General features: G+C 39.7%; 1 protein-coding gene across 8 annotated transcripts in view; it reads right to left on the reverse strand.

Annotated features, from left to right (window-relative positions):
- Window positions 1–18,474, reverse strand: part of LOC310900947 (carbohydrate sulfotransferase 8-like) — a 48,444-nt gene that overhangs the window by 16,087 nt on the left and 13,883 nt on the right. For 2 of the 8 annotated variants that reach the window (XM_083839709.1, XM_083839707.1), the window contains exon 1: window positions 6,695–18,373. The exons of 1 other annotated variant lie outside the window; for it this stretch is intronic. The gene's annotated coding sequence lies outside the window, so the exon portion shown is untranslated. Of the gene's footprint in view, window positions 1–10; window positions 2,765–2,786; window positions 2,866–6,694; window positions 18,374–18,474 lie in introns of those variants that run through there. 5 more of the 8 variants (XM_083839706.1, XM_083839710.1, XM_083839705.1 and 2 more) reach the window with 5 other exon arrangements.

Genomic DNA, 18,474 nt, shown 5'->3' on the forward strand with positions numbered 1-18,474 from the left:
TTCTCCTTACCTGAACTTCAAGTCTGGGCAAAGTGTTTCTGCATCCCCACAGATGCCTTCCCAGGGAAGCATCTGAAACACTCTGCATATGTAGGATTTGTCGTCTTTTTGATTGAATGCCCGGCAAAAAGATTCAAGTGCTTCCCTGTGAATGTTCAGGTGGGCATCTCCAGTTGCACATCACAAAGCAATGTGCTGTGTCTGTCTCTGGGTGTAATAGCAGCATTTAACCACTCCCTGTGTATGGTCTACAGGAGCTGTCGGAGCCTGCCAAGTGCTTCAACAACAGCCTGCCAAGAGGCTGCCTGCTAAGCAACCAAGAGGGAGGATGGTCGGGAATATGAGGGTAAAGGTAATTTGGTTGAGAGCAACTGTGATGTGAAAACGTGTATTTCTTTAGATGAGAAACAAGAGGAAACAGCAACTCAAACCCAATGGACTCTCTGCAAGTAGACTCCAATAAACCCTGGGAACTGGCAGGTAAATTCTCATGGGAAACATGGCTAAGGCAGAAGGAATTCAGTAGAGTTGGCAGTTCCTTAAAGAAATGATGTTTAGGGTACAAGCACAAACAATCCCACACAGTAGGAGGATAGGAAGTATGGTCAGAGACCAACTTGGCTAAGCATCACGGTCTTCAGTGACCTGAAACACAAGAAGGAAATGTACAGAAAGGAAAACAGGTCAAACTGCTAAGGACAGGTATGAAAGAATAGCGCAAGATGCTGAAAAAAAGTCAGAAAGGATAAAGCATAAATTTAACTGCAAAAAGCAATGGGCATAAGGGACAGCAGGAAAACATATCTCTAAGGAAAAGAAAAACCTAGTGATAAATCTCTTGCAGAAGGCTAAAGTGCATTTTGCATCACTTTTCAAAACAGGTTGATGTGTAATCATATAACTAAACTTAGTTAAGATAGACTCCACCTAAAATAGGAAAATAACAGGTCTGACAATAATTGAGAAAGACTGCAGATCACTTCATCTTCAGGTATGTCTCTACAGTACTGTAGTGGGTTTACATGGCAAGGTTTTGGCAGCAGGGGACCATAGGAGTGGCTTCTGTGAGAAGGATCTAGAAGCTGACCCGTGTTTGGTAAGGGCCCCACTGCTGACCAGAGCTGAGCCAATAAGTGATGTTGTTTTGCACCTCTGTAAGAGCATATTTAAGACAGGGAAAGAAAAAACGCTGCGCCACACAGCAGCTGGGAGAGTGAGAGGAGTGAGGAACAGCCTTGCAGGCACCAAGGTCAGTGAAGAAAGAGGGGGAGATGTGCTCCAGGTGCCGGAGCAGAAGTCCCCTGCGGCCTGTGGTGAGGACCATGGTGAAGCAGGCTGTCCCCCTGCAGCCCATGGAGTACCACGGTGGAGCAGGGTTCCACCCTGCAGCCCGTGGAGGAGACCACGGTGGAGCAGGTGGACCTGCACCGATGGAGGCTGCGGCCTGTGGAAGACCCCTGCCGGAGCAGATTCTGGGCCACACCTGCAGCCCGTGGAGAGGAGACCACGCAGGAGCAGGTGACCTGGCAGGAGCTGCCGCCCGTGGGGGATCCAGGTTGGAGCAGTTTGCTCCTGAGGGATGGACCCCGTGGTACGGACCCATATCTGGAGCAGTTCTTGAAGAGCTGCTGCCTGTGGGCAGCCCACGCCAGAACAGTTCGGCAAGGACTGCATCCCGTGGGAGGGACCCCACAGCACAGGGGACGAGAGTGACCGAGAAGGAGCGGTGGAGAAGAAGCGCTATAGACTGACCATAACCCCTATTCCCCTGTTCCCCTGCGCCGCTTGGGGAGAGGAGGTGGAAGAGGGTGGACGGGAGGGGAAGGTGCTTTTGGTTTCTTTCCTTTGTTTCTTGCTTCTCTAGCATGTTAGTAATAAGCAATAAATCTTACTATCTCCCTATGCTGAGTCTGTTTTGCCCGTCACGATAATTACTGTGCGATCTCCATGTCCTTATCTCAACCTTTGAGCCCTTTTCATTGTATTTTCTCCCCGTTCCTCTTTGAGGAGGGGGAGTGAGAGCGGTTGTGGTGGAGCTCAGCTGCCCACTCGAGTAAAACCACCACAAGTACCTCTCCAGAAGGCCTCTCTATTGGTCATTGACTGTACTGACCAAGTCTCCCTCGACTCTGAGAGGAACCTAAACCCCAGCACAGATACAGATGGCTATTTTATAGGCAATTAAAGTTAGGTGAAATTAATCCTATCCATAGCAAAGGCTATGCCTGAGTAAGTGCACATGAGGATACCTTGAAAACATAGTGAAGCAAATTCAGGGCTGTTAGCTTCCTCTATGAAAACTCACAGAAGTCACATGAGAAAACAGAAGAGCTGAACACAGCGCTCATCTTTAAAAAGCCAAGGAACCAGGAAGAGAACAATTCTGGAAAAATACTGGAATAAGTAACAAAAGAAAATATGCATAAACTGGTACAGGAGAAGCAGGTCATATAACATGTTTTAATTTTAATGCTATTGATATTGAAGGCTAACATTTTTGTTAGTAAATTATGAAAAAGTGAAATTACTTTAGATAGAGTGCAAAACTGCCTAGAAAAATTATTAGTTTTTAATCATTTAGCTTTAAACTCAAAAAAATGTAATGTGACATTCCAGGTGGACCTGTTCTGTACCAGGTACTTTTTCATTAAGGACTTGGATAAAGTAACCTTGTAGATACTAAAAAGCCTAGATGAATAACACACACATTGCATGATATGTTAAATTCACAATGCTCTTGACAAGAGAAAAAACCTATAGGAGAAAAAACAGTACAATGCACTTACTTTTACAAGTGGGACGTTCTGAGTCAAAACAACAGTTTGTAAAGATGCAGGATTGCTAACCAGCAATTAGGCAGCCATTCTGCCAAAAAGGGATAAAGGAGGAGTAGTAAATACATTAATATGTAATGTTACACTGCTACAAGAATGCAAACTGCATATTAGGAAGATAAACTATTTTGCTTGTAAGGTACAGTAGGGAATCTTCCTATTATATTTCTGGCTAGCAGAAAGTAAAGAAAATGGGCAGTTGTCTGAAGACAGGATAGGATGGAAGGAATGACGGAAGGACGGACGGGAGGATGGGAGGACAAAAGGAAGGACAGAAGGAAGGTTGGTTTAAAGAATTGAGGTTTCTTGGTCTAAAGAACAAAAGGCCAAGTGAACACATTAAAATGCTCATCTACATAAGTCACTCATAAAGAGGCAGGGATAAAATTGTTTTTATCTGTAGTGGATATGAAGTGATGGGCTTAAAAAACAGAGGCATGGAAGTTTACGTTATGTATCAAGAAAATCTTATTAACAATAAAGATAATGAAATACTTCATTTCCTAGGTACAACTGATCCTGTCTTGGAGCTTCAGAATGCACAAAATAACCTCTTGAGGTCTTTTTCAGCCTCCTTTTCTGCAAGTCTGTGCGTGGTGGATACAGCTATATAATTTAGAAACCCTATCTTACCTCTCTAGACTAGATAAATTTATCAAGTTTTCATGCTAAATTACAGCAAGACAGATTGCTGTTTTGACATAGGGATTCAGAGAACCAGCAACACTTCTTCCAAAATTAGCATGATGCCACCTCTCTCTATACTTTTTTTGTACAGTACATCCTTTTAGCTCTCAAGAAATGCAGAGGGTTGTGGCAAAAAGACTGCTGTCTTCCAGAGGACAGTGCGTCTGAGATTCAGTGATTGTGCACGGCTTTTCCAAATGTCACAAGTGTGCCCATCTCTTTCATGGGGACTCCTGATGGAGTCTCATAGAGAAATAATCTCAGCTGCTCAAGTCTACCTTTCTGGTGAGCTAAGCTGCAAACCACTAATAAGACACAGAGCTCATTTGCCTCAGGGGACACTTACGATGATGAGACATGGAAGAGTGCTAAATCGAGTGAAGTGAGATGTGGGCAGAAAATATGGAGATGTACTTTGTTAGAGGGCTGAAGAATCAGATTGCCGCTTCATCATCTCAAATTTTCCATGTGCTTGTTCTTCATACTAATCAAATTCCAGGTTCATATTAATTTAATAAAGTATATTCACTGGGCAGAATAGATTAAATTCCTTTTGCCTGTCTTCTACCAAAGATCTAACTTTGTCAGTGTATAGATGTGCTTGTCCAAAGAATATCATATTGATGACCATCAGAAAGCAAATCTCAGAGAGGTGTTTGTTGTACTGATTCGCTACAGCAGCTTCTAGGACCGTGACTCCATTGCCAGAGAAATACCAGTGTTAGTCACTACCCGTTTTTTCTCTGTAATTCACTTATGTAGACATGTTCAAGTGATTTTATACAGAAAAACATGGCCTCCTAAAGCAGACTGACTAGCAGAAAAGTTGCTTTTCACATTTTATAAAATATTTGAATCAGAAAAAATACATTTGATACTGTTTTCTTTCTGAATTTCTTCTGAATGCTGCATTTGTCTCAAATACACAGGATGATTTGGTTCTTTTAAAATTGGTGTAATGTACAACTTAGCACGAGGCTCAGGCTCACCTAATATGTAATACTACCAGAGTCATACAATGGAAATATTGTTTTCACAAATTCACAATCCTACAATTTTTCACTGGGTAAACTTTTCAAACTTTTATGAATCAAAGCTTTGGTCCGTATTACACCTTGGATATGGCTGAGAAGGAAGCTGTGCAAAGGAACAAATAAACTAAAGCATTCCTTTATTCCATACAAATTTTGAAACTTTATAAAGACAGGGAATACCCTTAAATCTGAAGGCAGTCTGTCTGTGTTCCTGCCTCAGCACAGACCTTTCAACCAACCACATCCATCTAAACTCACCATGCGATATCAGTGTTTGAGCTCCACAAGTGCCATTATAGCTGTGCTCCTGAGGCCATCTTCTAGTGAAATTAAGGTGTAATAAAATGTAAGTTTGATATAAAGAAACTTAAAAATTCCAAAGCCCAAGTTCCAGCATGCAAAACAATGGCTATAATGAGGGGAAAGTCCTGGTTTTTGGGGATAAACAATGCCCATGATATTTTCAGATAAGAGAGATTTTGTGACATTGTAAACTGTTTTATAATATCAGTATTCTATAAGGATGCAAAGATGAGAGGTGTTAATTTAAACCATTCTAATTAGTAGCAACAGTATCTAAAACTAAGTAATAATTAAGATAAATCACAGCTTCCCCACAACTTCTACTCCTCCAAAAAGAAAAGAAGCAGTAGCAAGTGTCTGAGTTTAAGATAACTAACGTAGCCCTGGAAAAATATATCTACATGAAGCCCTGCATTAATAATCTCTGGAAAGGTCAGCAAACCAAAAAAAAAATGAAAGCAAATGAAACATTTTTTTTCTCTTACCTAACAGTAATCATTACTGAACAGTTATAACTTTATTAGTTTTGAAATTATTAATGCTTCACTGATTTGTCCACAGACTCCAGTTTAGCCAAAATACGGCAATACAATGAAAATAAGAGCCTTTAATGGGACTATTCATAGTTATTTTAAAAATGAGACATGTTATCGTGTTGTACAGCAAGAATACGGGTTGTACAACTGCAACTAGGCATACAAAGGCCTGGGGCGCAGTCACCTTAGCAGACTGGCAAATGTCTGTACGAATGAGGGAGGAAAATGGCAGAAGCACTTTTCAGTCACAGTTAAATGGCACATTTAGAAGTGTCTCTTGCTTCATCGCACAGGAGAGGAATGCTTAAATGTATAAAGCATGTCTCTGGTTTACATTTATGTGCTTACTTAGAGAACCTGCGAATGCAGTTGACAAAAATTTCTAGCCACTGAAGCACTCCTAGCACACATGTAGCCTGGGAGGAAGAAAAAAATCCTTCAATTTGATTTTCTTTGTTTTGTGTTTAGAACTATTGGCATTTTTCAAAATATAAAATTAAAATAATAATATTAATAATAAAGCAGAGAAAGAGAAATAGAAAAACAAACTAGTAATTAATCTGTATTCTCAATAAGCCTTAACAGCCCCCTTTGAAATACCGCAAGAGCTGAAAAATTAAGGCAGCTTACTAATTCCAGAACATTGCATAGCACTCATACTACGGGTGAAATTGCTCAAAAGTTTAGAAGTTTTTTGTGGGAGGATTTTTAAAACAGCTTCAGGTTTTGATACATAAGAATGTACAAGGATAAAGAATTCTGGAAATAGTTGCAATAATGAAATGATAGTGAAGGAAGAAACTTGTTTGCACTTTTATATTCTCTGTATGCTTTCATGAACAAAAGTCCCTGCACTAGTATAAAAATGTTTTTTTATGACATCCCACTGATAGCTAAGAATTTCAGAAGTTTGAAAGGGCAAAAAAACCTTGTGTTTTAAGAAATTTTTTTAAAGGTTTTACAGCTATACTTCATTAAAAAAAAAAAACGGATAACAAAGAAGAAACTGAAGACATTAGATAAGATCATATGTATTTCTGATTTTCCTTTAATTGCAATTAAGGCAATGTAAAAAAATAACAAAATACTTACAATTGCAATACTATTTCTGCATCTGAGAAGATATTTTCGAAAGTCAACAACATTTGACTACATTAAACCTAAAGTCAGAACTCAGTATCTTTTAAAACATAAATAAGAATACAAATGCTCTCATTTTCTTGCAAAACACCCAGAAAGGGGGGGGGGGGGGGTCATACTAATATTCTAAGGAAAGAGGGGGAAAAAGAAGACAAAGTACCTCTACATTTTCTGCCTCTGAAGCCTCCTGTCTGGATACAGCTTTCACAGCTCTGGCTCAGTTTGCTTTCTGTTTACTTAATGCCTTAGCTCAAATAAAAAGAAGGTGTACCCTTGCATATGACATCTACAGCACAACCCCTTCAGCTCTAACAAAGATGTAAACAGAAAATGAGCCAGTCCTACAGATAGCATCCCGCAGACTGTGACTGCATCTTTGTTATGAGCAGGAAGGAAATTGTACAAGGCAAGCCGGCCTTTCTGAGCCTGACTCAGTATCTGCTGACACTAATTCAGTCTCTCACTGGGCTGACGAGAGCTCTAGGTGTGACTCGGGACACAGAAGCTCCCTGTAATTCTGGAGCAGCAGCTCTGCCAATGCTTGTCTTTTCATTCCTTTCCATGTTTTACCTCAATACTGAGATTCCTCAGCCAGCAATGAAGTTTGGTTCTTAATTTGGGTTATGAAAACCAGGCTGTCACTAGACCCGACAGACAGCCTGAAGGAAGACCTGTATGGCTGATACTTGTCCAAAGAAAAGGGCGACATCCCAAGAACAAAGTCCACAGCATGACCCTGATTTGGTGTTTTGCTCCCGTAACACTGCGTAGCACTATGATAACCAGTAAAGGACACAATAATGCAAACGGTTTTCCTGGTAACATTTATACTTTCTTCAGTACATGTTGACTACTATCTGTTTAAACAAAAAAAAACAACACAGCCCAAGTTCACTGGAAGTCACTCCCCATTCTATTCATCGTTATTTATCTACTAATGGATGATCAACTATTTCTGGAAAGGCTGCCAACCTTGATTAAAATGGTTTTTGTTTCATTGTTATTGTTGTGTTTGTTTGTTTGTTTAGTTGTTTTTAATGTTTTTGTTTTTACACGATACAGAATCTGTCCTCAGCTCTTCTATCTCATCTCAGCACCAGTCTTGTTACCTTCTCCAGTAAACATTTTCACCTTTTTCCCAGATTGAATTTGCCTAAACTCAGCCACCAGCCCTAGAATTGTGTTAAACACTTCTCCAACCAGACTGAACAGGGTTCTGTCATTAACCTTTGGTTTGTCAAGTGGGACAAAGACAGGAATGAAAACAAGCCAAGAACAGCTTGGATGACTTTGAAACGCACACATTATAAACACATTTCAAGTATTTGGGTTACTCTTATGATTCTCCAAGTCTTCCACATCTTCCATAAAGGACCAACAGATGTATTGGAGCTGGCATCAGGAAAGAGCAGATAGCAGTAGCACAGAGGAAACATCCAGCTTCCTTAAGTCAGTGTTTGCAATGCAGCATTTTCTAGACATGTAACACGCAGGTGCCTCAAGGGCTGGCTGCACACTCTCTTGTCATATGAGAGCTTGTAGCAGGCGTTAGCTTTTAGTCTCTTCTATCATTGATCTTTTAAATCAATGACCCGCACCATAATATGCTCTTATCTTGCTTTGGAAATATTACACAAATTCTACACTTAATTGCAAAAAGTATTAAGTAAAAAAAAAATCACACACATTTTCAATCTGAACAGCAAAATTTGGGAAAAAAAATACAAGTAACTGCAACTCTTACAAATGGAAAAAGCTGCACACATTTAAAAACAGGAGTGTCTCTATATGGTACCCTTTACCTCCATACGTGGATAAACATTACTGTACGCACTCACACTGTAGTTCAGAAGAATAATATCAGTTACAAACAAACTGGTCTATGATTTGTCCAAACTAAACTAATGAAAATGTGTGATATATATTTAAAATCTACTGGAGATAGATTTGTAAGTGCAGGTGTGTCTCAAACAAACATTTGGCACGGAGAAATCCTGGTCACAGTCAAACATAGGGTGATCTTCAGCACTTGATCTTGGGATAAGATTTTCCATGTAAAAAAATAAAATTACAATAATACCTGTATGTGTTACTGATATGTTTGAGTGCCGTGGCAAACAGTTGAAATGATAGGGTTGTCTAATAAAAGGCTGGAAAAACCTCTGGAAACAGGTGGCAGGATTAGGGACTGGGCTGTGTTCTCTGCATAAACTCTGCTAGTCCCTCCGTGGTTGATTCACCATCTAGCTTTTCAATAATTCAAAGCTCTTTATATTTGATTATTTAAATAAGAAATGCAAAATAAAGTTTGGTTTGGGCTAATTTATGATTAAAGTCTTTCAACAGACTTAAAAACAAACAAACAAACTTCTGATGCCCTGATCTGTTTTTTTTTTTTCTTTCCTGATAGGGTAGAGGAGAGAAAGTGACATACACTTGCCAGACATAAACAAATCAATTATATTAATTAAAGAACAAATAAATAAAGAAATAAAAACATAATATATGCAGAAATGCCTTCACAGTATTTCAGAGTAGAAGCTGTTATCTAAGTGGTTAATACCGCTCAAAAAAACAAAACAAACAAACAAAAAACTCCTAATTAGATTCTTGCCCTTCACACATCAGTTATTACTCCTGCTTCTTCTCAGGCCTTGATAAATTCAGTCTTACCCTGCTGTAGTCACTAATTCAACAGTCTGTCATGTCCCGTCCACTCTGTGCCTCTCCTTTCCATCCTACATTTCAGTCACACCGAACATCAATTGCTCATCTTTGCTCTGAAGACCTTGTGTGTCTTCACTCTTGTATCATCAGAAGCTCAGCACTCACAGCTGCAAAACTTTCAGAGTGATAATATATTACAGGCTGTCCTGAAGTCCAGGTAACCACAGTATTTCTCTTAAATAGATTGTTTCTCTTATCAAAGATACCAGATCAGTACGGCATGATCTACCCTCCGGAAAAATGTATGCTCCCTTTTATTGTCCCTCCTTAATTCTTTCCTTTAAGATCTGTGCTAAAGCTTTGCACACTGTTGAGTCAGACTAATGGCCCCATTGTTGCCTGGATCAAGTTTACTGCCACTCCTGACCCCTCCTGAATACAGGTACAGTATCTGCTAGAAGAGTAACTGATAGTCCTGTAAAGGCATGATCTGAAACAGCCCAGAGTGGCGGTGGATTGAGCATGTCCCATTCCCCACAGGCACTGAAAGAACTTGCACGCTAGGGTCTGGGTAGCAAATAATCATGCTGAGAAGCAAGCTGCATTTCTCCAAACGCTTATTTGACCAAAGCGAGCAGTTTCCATACATCAAAAAGTCAAATGCATTTTCCAAAGTACCACAGGTTTTCAAAGACAAGTCACCAAACTTTATTTTCAATGTGGGCAAAATGTCTGTGTTCCCCAGATTCATACTGAAATACTTGAAGTGTTTTGCCTGGGTTGAAAAAAAAATATATATATATAAAAAAATCCACTTCTTATTTGAACTATTAAATGACATCATGTAAGCTTCCACTTCCGATTTTCTGCTTTGCTGACCTTTAAAACAATTTGGTGTGTCTGTGATGATTATCATAGGAGTAATATCCCCATACCCAAAGTTCTGCCATTCCGTGTGTACACATACTAAAAGAACTGCATGTACATCTGACCAGCTAGAGAAATTTCACGTGGGTTTTGAATTTATTGTTTAATAGAGGCTGAAGTATGTAATGTACCAAACAAGGCACAGGTATTTTTCTTTATGGCCCAGAGAGAGGCAGAACAGGGTAGGGCGGAGGACCTCACTCTTTCACTATATGAAATGCTCTAACAGATGAATTAATGGCACCAAAGTTTCCAGCCTTGACAGGTGTAGGTAAAACTCTCCTAACGAGTGTTTCCTTTCTCTGGAAGAATTGACCCTCTGGACATTGGACAACTGTAATCTCTGTGGCCCGTTTACTCCTTTACAATGTGCTGAGAAAGCTGAACAGCATCAGTAATTAACTGATGCAGCTGAATTTCATAGATTTTCAAAAGAACATCTATGAATTGTTTTGCTTGTTTACCTGTACATCAACTGAATTTGTTAATTGGCATGTAGATGTACAGGCATCTTGTTCAAGTCTGGATATAGCAAATTTTACATCCTGAAAATAAACTTCCCCAAGAACTGGGAAATTCACATCTAAAATTCATTTTTCTGCCTTTCTGGGTGTTTACACCATGCTCCCATAGGCAACTATGATTTTGCTTGACTTGTGCTTTTAAAATGACCCTTTCAACATTCATTTGATCAGCTCCGCCTAGTCAAATCTGTTATGTTTTAAGATTCCTCAAACGATATTCTTAATGCCATTGTATTACAGGAATGTTTCTGGGCTTAAGTATGTATCAAAAAACTCATTTATAAAAGAGGTCATATATTTTAAGGTAGCTACTAAACAGGTAGAGCAAGAAACAGTGCCAAGCATATAGCAGGAAATATCAGATAACCTTAATCATATGCTAGGGGTTGTTTTCTGTTCAGAGAAAAGTCCAGGAATGTTACATCTGAAGAAGTTACAGACTTAAATCCTTACAGGCTAAGAAAATTTGATCAAATCTGTGTTTTACTAATTTTTTTCCCGCAAGGAGAAGAACTGTAATCTTCCAGTCATTTGATAAAAACTTTGTTTTATATTCTAACATTGTTTTAAGGCTTAAGAATTTTTCATGTTAACTTGCAATGAAATAAATTTGTTCTTGTAGTTTTTTCCAGTTAGCTTGTAGCTATATGTACACATTATTTATATGTATATGCGTGTGCGCTCAAATTATTTTTCATACAGTTCAATACTTTTTGACATTTCTAAAGGAAAAGTTGTACATTTTCTTTATTCATTTACTCTTTCTCATGGGGAGAGGGCACAAGTAACATCCTACAGATTAAAGAGACTTTCTACAGAGAAATCAAGACATTTTTACTGTCTGAAATACTGAAATTTAGTGGTCTTTACTTTTAAGTTGTAAAATAAGCTAAATAGAACATAAATTCAAGATATGATTGTCTGAGGGCATTAGCAACACGATACAGAAATGTCTCTGCAGGCACTCAGCTCAAATAACACTGGCAATTAATGACCACCTGTATTATTTCCGTAGGCAGGAGTCTAACTGCTGACTCCTGATTTAGACCGAAGCACACATTACACGTACCAAATTCTACCACCAGGTACCGATGTACAGAAACCCTTTAAACCTCGTCAGAGCAGTCTTGCAATAATTTAATACTTTCCCTTTGTTCAAAATGGGAAGTTTGTAGTGGTCTAGTTAAAAAGTGAGAGAGGTTTTTACATTAATGTATTTCACTCTATGGATTCCTTTATTACGTTTCTCAGGATTGCTCACTGAACTGGTGAAAAAACACACAATACTCTATTATTCACATATGGGGTTGGTCGTCTTTGGCACAAAAAATAATTTCCTGTTCCCTTACACAGATCCTTCAGGTGTACCTGAAGGACGTTTGCATCCACATGGAGCTCTGTTCAGTCACCATTGATTACAAGGAGAAGCCACTGCTCTCATAAACTCTCCATATTATTCAGTAATAGGTGGACATTTCTACTAAAAAGCTGATAAAGCAATAAAATTTGATTAAGTTTCAGAGTTAATCAATCTAAAAAACAGTTTTTCCTGATTGCTTTTTCTGGCTGCTTTCACTCTGTGGGCCATCATTCTGGAAATGTTTTGTACACTGAGTCTAACACCTAGAAATATTGTGATACTTTTTTTTTGGAATAGTAAGGCACTTCTTGCTCTGCAGACATACCTCGGACAGGGGGAACCATTCAATGGCATTACTCAACATAAGCTTCATTAGAGTACACATGTGAATTCTATTCATATAAAATCTTAGCCATAACACTATAATAGGAACAAGCTTCATATAAAGGAAGGAAAGGTAATCTAAGAACAAGTGTGCACAGGCTTGTGTATATTGCAGCATATGAACAAGCAGCAGTTAAGTGTATCAGTATCAGCCTAAGTGTTCTCTCTGTTGTTCAGATAAATTAATAATCTGGCTGATTATCCACAGGAAAAGGACAGAGGAAAAAGCTATTGAAATAATGGTCAGTTCCACCAAAATTTCACAGTCCAAACTAATTACTAATTAAAAAATTAACCTTATCTAACAATCACTGTTGCTGGATGTTACACTAATGTTTTTTTCCGGACCAAGTTTCCTTGGTCTGTGTAGGCCAAGGAAGCCATGCTGAGTTGTGGAATAATTTTATGTTCAACATCTGGGTCATGAACAAAGAAGGGCTGAGGTTCAGTACAGTAATGAATTACTAGGCCATACACCGACGGTTTTGCGTTATGATAATGAGAATCTGACACCATGCTCGTGGATTGGGATGCATGGGACAACAAACTGTTAATTATCATTGTGGCTGAAAATTACAAAGTTCTGAGAAACATAATCTTAAGCTGTTTTCCAACAAAAAGACAGCACTTGGAGAAAGAAACCAAGCTAAAGAGAACTCAGAAGAGAACTATAAATGATTAAAAGTGTCTAAAGGCCCTTTGATAAAGGCATGATAGAGTTACGGTTGTTTGGGTTAAAGAGAAGACAAAGATGAAACAACAAACAGTCCTTAGAGCTATAAAAATCACTTTCACAAGGTCAAGGCAGCGATCACGCGCATTGGGAAAGAAGGAAAAATTATGGGTCTGAAGTACAGAGAGAAAAAAGTTAAATATTAGAAATAATCTTGGAGTGATAGGATTGGTAAAGCCCAGCAAGAGACCGTTCAAGCTGGCTGCAGATTCGTTGTCTACTGGAGCTAGTTTGGCGGTCGACCTGCATGTCTTCCTGCCGTGTTCTGCTACGATTTTAGTAAACTAGCTTGCACGGCTCTATTTGCAGACCGTGTTGTTTTCAGCCCTGGCTTATGCAGCCATGTAGCTGCAGCACAGCCGTCTCTGGAGAACCCTCGATACATCCCCACACAAAGAACTGTTCGGCCCCCGTAACCTATGAGAGAGACCAAAGCTCTGCTCTATTGCAGAGAGCTCACACCCCCAGGGCCGCTGTTGCTTCACCCCGATGGTGAATACTGCACCATGTGTGCAGCAGCGGCCAGGGGTAGCCAGAAAGAATGCCTTTCATCCTCAAGGCGAACAACTGCTAGAGGAGTGCTTCCAGAAGTCTGGCGGGCACACATTAATCTCTCAGAAAAGAAATCTTTGATTTTTTCCCCCAACTTTTTCCCAATTAAGTCATAAATTAAATAAATTAAATTTATTTCAGAGATCACCCGTCAGCACGCCAAGAGGACTATCTCGTCACACAACTCTATGGACATGAATATACTCCAGTTTGCGCTACGCAACATGTAAAGAGAATGTATTAACAAGACAGAAAATTCAGAACATGCAAGATATGAATGCCACAGAAGACTTGGGAATAAATAAATCTGTAACTGCCTTGCACCCACCCCTTCGAATTCCACAAAAAGCTCAGCCCAAGTTCACTGCTGTGAAGCATTAGTGTATAATTTGGTTTCTCTCGTTGCTGTAAGTTGGACCACTCTGGAACTGGCTGGCCACCAGTGAGAGGGAAGGAGAACTCTTGAAGTTCCACCAGCTGTGGCTGAACTGCAAAAAGTGCTGGCACCAGTCAGTATAAGCATATCAGAAAGCTACTGATGGTGCTCTAAGCTGTGACAAATGCAGTAATCAATAGTGCGGCTCTCAGTAGTTAGTGTAATCTATTATTACCAACTATTTAATATGATTGTATTGTAGGTGAACAGTGCTTGGATCCCAGCCCCCAGGCAATAGCTCTTTATCTGCTCACAAAGCCAGTTCACTTTTATTTGAAAAAAATAAAAATTCCTCCTTGCTTCAACTCTATGCAAACTTTTTATCTAAACTGAGATCAAAGTTCTCCAATAGCCTGTATGATTTACTTGGAATATTGCATTCTCTGCTCAAATCCTGCCGTTGTACTGATAGGGAATAAGTCAGTCAAAGACTATACAGTCACCAGAAAAAAAATCCAGAAAAGTCGGTCAGAAGGGGCCTCTGGAAGTCACGTTGTCCAACCCACCACTTGAAGAGGTACAATCACCAACACCAGATCCGGTCAGCTTTGTCTGGTCAAGGCCTTAAAAACTTAAGGACAGCTAGAAGGTGCTGCAGGAGGGTACCTGGCCTCCCGCCCACAAAGACCAACTTGTGAAACTGCCGCCTGCCTCTTCCTGCTGCTCTTGTCTTCTAGTGGCGATACAGCTCACAGTGCTTGTGCTTTCTCACTGGGAACACTGCACTGAGAAGTACTGATGGTAAGAAGACAAAAGCCCTTGGACGCTGTTCTGGACACAGGTATTTCTACTCTGTAGTCTTTGTGTTACAGCACAAGGGTGTTTCAAGCCACTGCGCAAGACACCAAGTGTGTTCCCAGTATGTCTGCATCACTGTCTCCTACTGAGAAAGGTGGCACAACAGCAGTGTTACTCTGCACAAAGGTTAACTTAAAGGTCATTTACTGTTGCAATGCAGAAAACAAAAATCCAGGAAAAGTCTGTGTATTCTGACTTAGAAGGCATACACTTTACCACTGTCTTTCTTTAGAAAACCAATAGATAGGAAGAAGAGAACTGCCAAGGAAAATTTATCTTTGAGGATCTACCCATCTGTTTGCATTAGCTATATGCTTATCATTGCTATCGTAAAACCCTAGAACGAAGTTGATCATTCAACAGAAATATGAACAAGGCGTACTAAGATGCAAAGCAATATTAGCCAATGCTATTTAGTCTGTTTCATTGTAATAAAGTTTCAGCCTAAACGATTGTTCCAAATTATGAGTTAAAGCCTCATGAAGGGTCACAGATGAGGCTTCACTCCGAATAAAAGTGTCAGCTTCAGTGAAAATAGGACAGTGAGACCAGAAGTGAAATCAATGATGGGGCTGTAAGCTAGAGGGTTTGGAAACTGCTAACGAGAAGTTTTTCCCAACACTCAGAGTTAGTTATCCCACTGAGGAGGGATCAGTGCACACTCACTAGATCCAGGCAAGTTCAGGAAGGGATTGTGCTGAGTGAAGTCTTGCCAATAACCCTAATACACGAGGAAAGTAGTGCAACAATATCATCTCTGGTAATAGTCACCCAAGCCTTTACTCCTGAACACCTCGATCTGTTCCCATATGAGAAAACAAGTTGTTTTTTTGTTGTTGTTGTTTTTCTGTTTGGTTTGGTTGTTTATTTCCCCAGAGAAACTTGCTGAGAAAGTCACAGTACTTTCCTTAATGCCAGCACTGTCATTATGTCGATTTCAGAGGCAGGGGTGTATTTGCATATGTGACTCCCCGGGACAATTTCCATAGCCTCTTGCTGTACGTCTGAGAACAAACTGATGAGTTAAATCAAATTGCACGTACATTGTGCAGTGCCAGTGATAAGGTTTTATAGCCTTAAACAGCACTGAAAGCAGCTGAGCTAACTGAGGCCAGTTAGGACTTTACCAAACAAACATTTCTGATGGGCTGTGCTAAGAAGCCCAGATCATCTTTAATGAGCCTGCCATTTCCAGATAGAGTCCCTTGGCTACTCTGCAGCTGGTGTTTGCATTTAGGGTGGCCCTTCCTCACCATCTTACACCTGCTCCTAAGAAGAGTGAGCCAATGTACTATAGAGCATAGCCATCAAGTACCTGCAGCCTGACAGAGGGGCTGCCTTGGTCCCTCACGCAGCACCTCCAAGTACTGGAGTGCCAAGAAGCTGATTAGGCCAACTTAATTACAGGGAGATTGGTTTGCCACATCCCATTGGCGATAGTGAGGAGAAGCACTGAAATCAAGGGCTGGGTATGCACAGCCAGTATTCCTGATGGGAGCTGGCAACAGTCTGAGGAGGGAGCTTTCTGAGGAGAAAGGGAGTGCTCTTGGCAGGCTGATTTCGAAGAGAAGACAAGCTAATATATTTTGAACTGTCACCTCAGAGCTGGCCTGGAAATCAGAGTGTTAAAGGAGGGAGGTAACTGAAGAATCCCTTCAAAGATGCACAGAATGTTTCCTCTTTTTAGCACCCATGTTTCACAAAAGTAGTCTTTTTTTCTGGTGCCACAAACAGGCCTTAAACCTTTGCAGAAGAATGGGAACTTGCACCAGTAGCATGCAGTATAATACATAAGCAATTGTCTGAGAAATTGGGGAAGAGGGTGAATAAGGAAGAAGAAAGAAAATATATGACTGAAAATATATAAAAAGTATCTTCCTACAGCAATAAAACAAAATAGGATGTGCTTTTGCCCACAGCTTGGAAAGACTGTATTTAAGGTCTTAAGAATTTGTTGAAGTACTTACTAAACAACAATTTACCTACTCAATGTATATGACTGCTTAGGACAACCTTTACTACTGTTTATCACTTCATATTGACATGCTTGACAAACACTGAGGAACTTATAAAATCCTATTAAGTAAAACAGGACGCTTGGGCCTACAGAAAGATCAAATGATCTCCTCTAACATGTTTGCCTTATGTGCGGAGTACTATCCTAATTTGAAGCAATATGGCTAATAGAAACAAACTCATATGGAGGATCTGAGCAATCACATATAAAAAATCACATATTTTTAAGCATGCCTAAATACTTAGAAGGCTCTAGAACAGTAATTCTAAGTCATCCTGACTTTAAGCCCTGTGCTCTGCTTAAGACAGATACCAGACACCCAAGAAGTTTTCAACCAGAAAAAAAAAACAAGTCTGATAGAGATTTCAGACTCTGTTGGCAGGGAGTTGGCTGAATATTGGTTTGGGAAGGCAGTCAAAAAAATAAGAAGCAAAGAGATGAAAAAGTCTGCCCTAAACATAGGCCCCCCACACTTAAGGAAAATCCTAAAGTAGTACAACACTGGAGGTGCCTACCAAAAAGAGGTTAGCTGTGAAATGGAAAATTATCTTAGTCTTCATTTATTCAGGAATGCATGACGGATGTCTTTACGCACAGAATTAGACAATTTACATATCTACCTCTTCTGCCAATTTTCCTCCCTCCTACATAACTTTCAACACTGGCATCTGTCTGTAACAAAAAAAAAAGGGGGGAGGGAGGAGGATAATTCCTGAATTTGATGTGCTCAAAAGCTGTAGTATCTGGGTTTCTCCTGGCTTAGCCATCTTATAAAATCTAAAATTACGTGTAGTCAAGAAAGCCAATATAATGTCTTTAAAGTTTTGTAATGTAAATAAATCATCTGAATTTGTCTGTGAAGGTGGGTCAGAACTGACTAATGTGACAGCGACTTCTGCTGAGTGTTTCACTGATCTTGGCAAGTTCTGCACTCTTTTACTTAAAAGGCAGTGAGTTAGAGAAGCAGTTGTTACACTTCAGTGAGGCTTTCTACTGATCGTTGATATCAGTCATTTTGCCAAGCATTTCTATAAATATAAGTTGAGCTAGATCTTCTAGTATAAGACTAACCAAGGACAGCGATTTTTACAGATTCTGCAGTATTATATTTTAAACCTTCCCTTATTAATCTACATGATATTAGATTCAGTTTGGGGAAGAAAAGGAAACGTCTTCATAAAACGAAACAGAAGAAGAATTACAGATAAAGCACTCTAATGTTCAAGGAACCACCAAAGCAGAAAAAACTACATTTTAAAAGTACAGAATATACAACAATTTACAAATCAAGGTCTTTAGCATAAGCTATGTGGGAAAGGGATTTAAGAATTACAAGTGATCACCCCAGGCATGAGTTAGGTAGTTCAAGTGACCACAAACAAATATGAAGTAAAGTTTTCATCTATCTTGCTTAGAAACAAGAAACAAATTAAATACATCTACTCACCCCCTTACTTATTTACAGCCACACAGCATTGCACTGGTGATTAGATAATAAAACTGCAACCTCTCCTCAGGCCAGCGTTTCTGGGATGAAGCCTG

This window comes from Anser anser, assembly GCF_964211835.1.
Source record: "Anser anser genome assembly, chromosome: 5".
NCBI lineage: Eukaryota > Metazoa > Chordata > Aves > Anseriformes > Anatidae > Anser > Anser anser.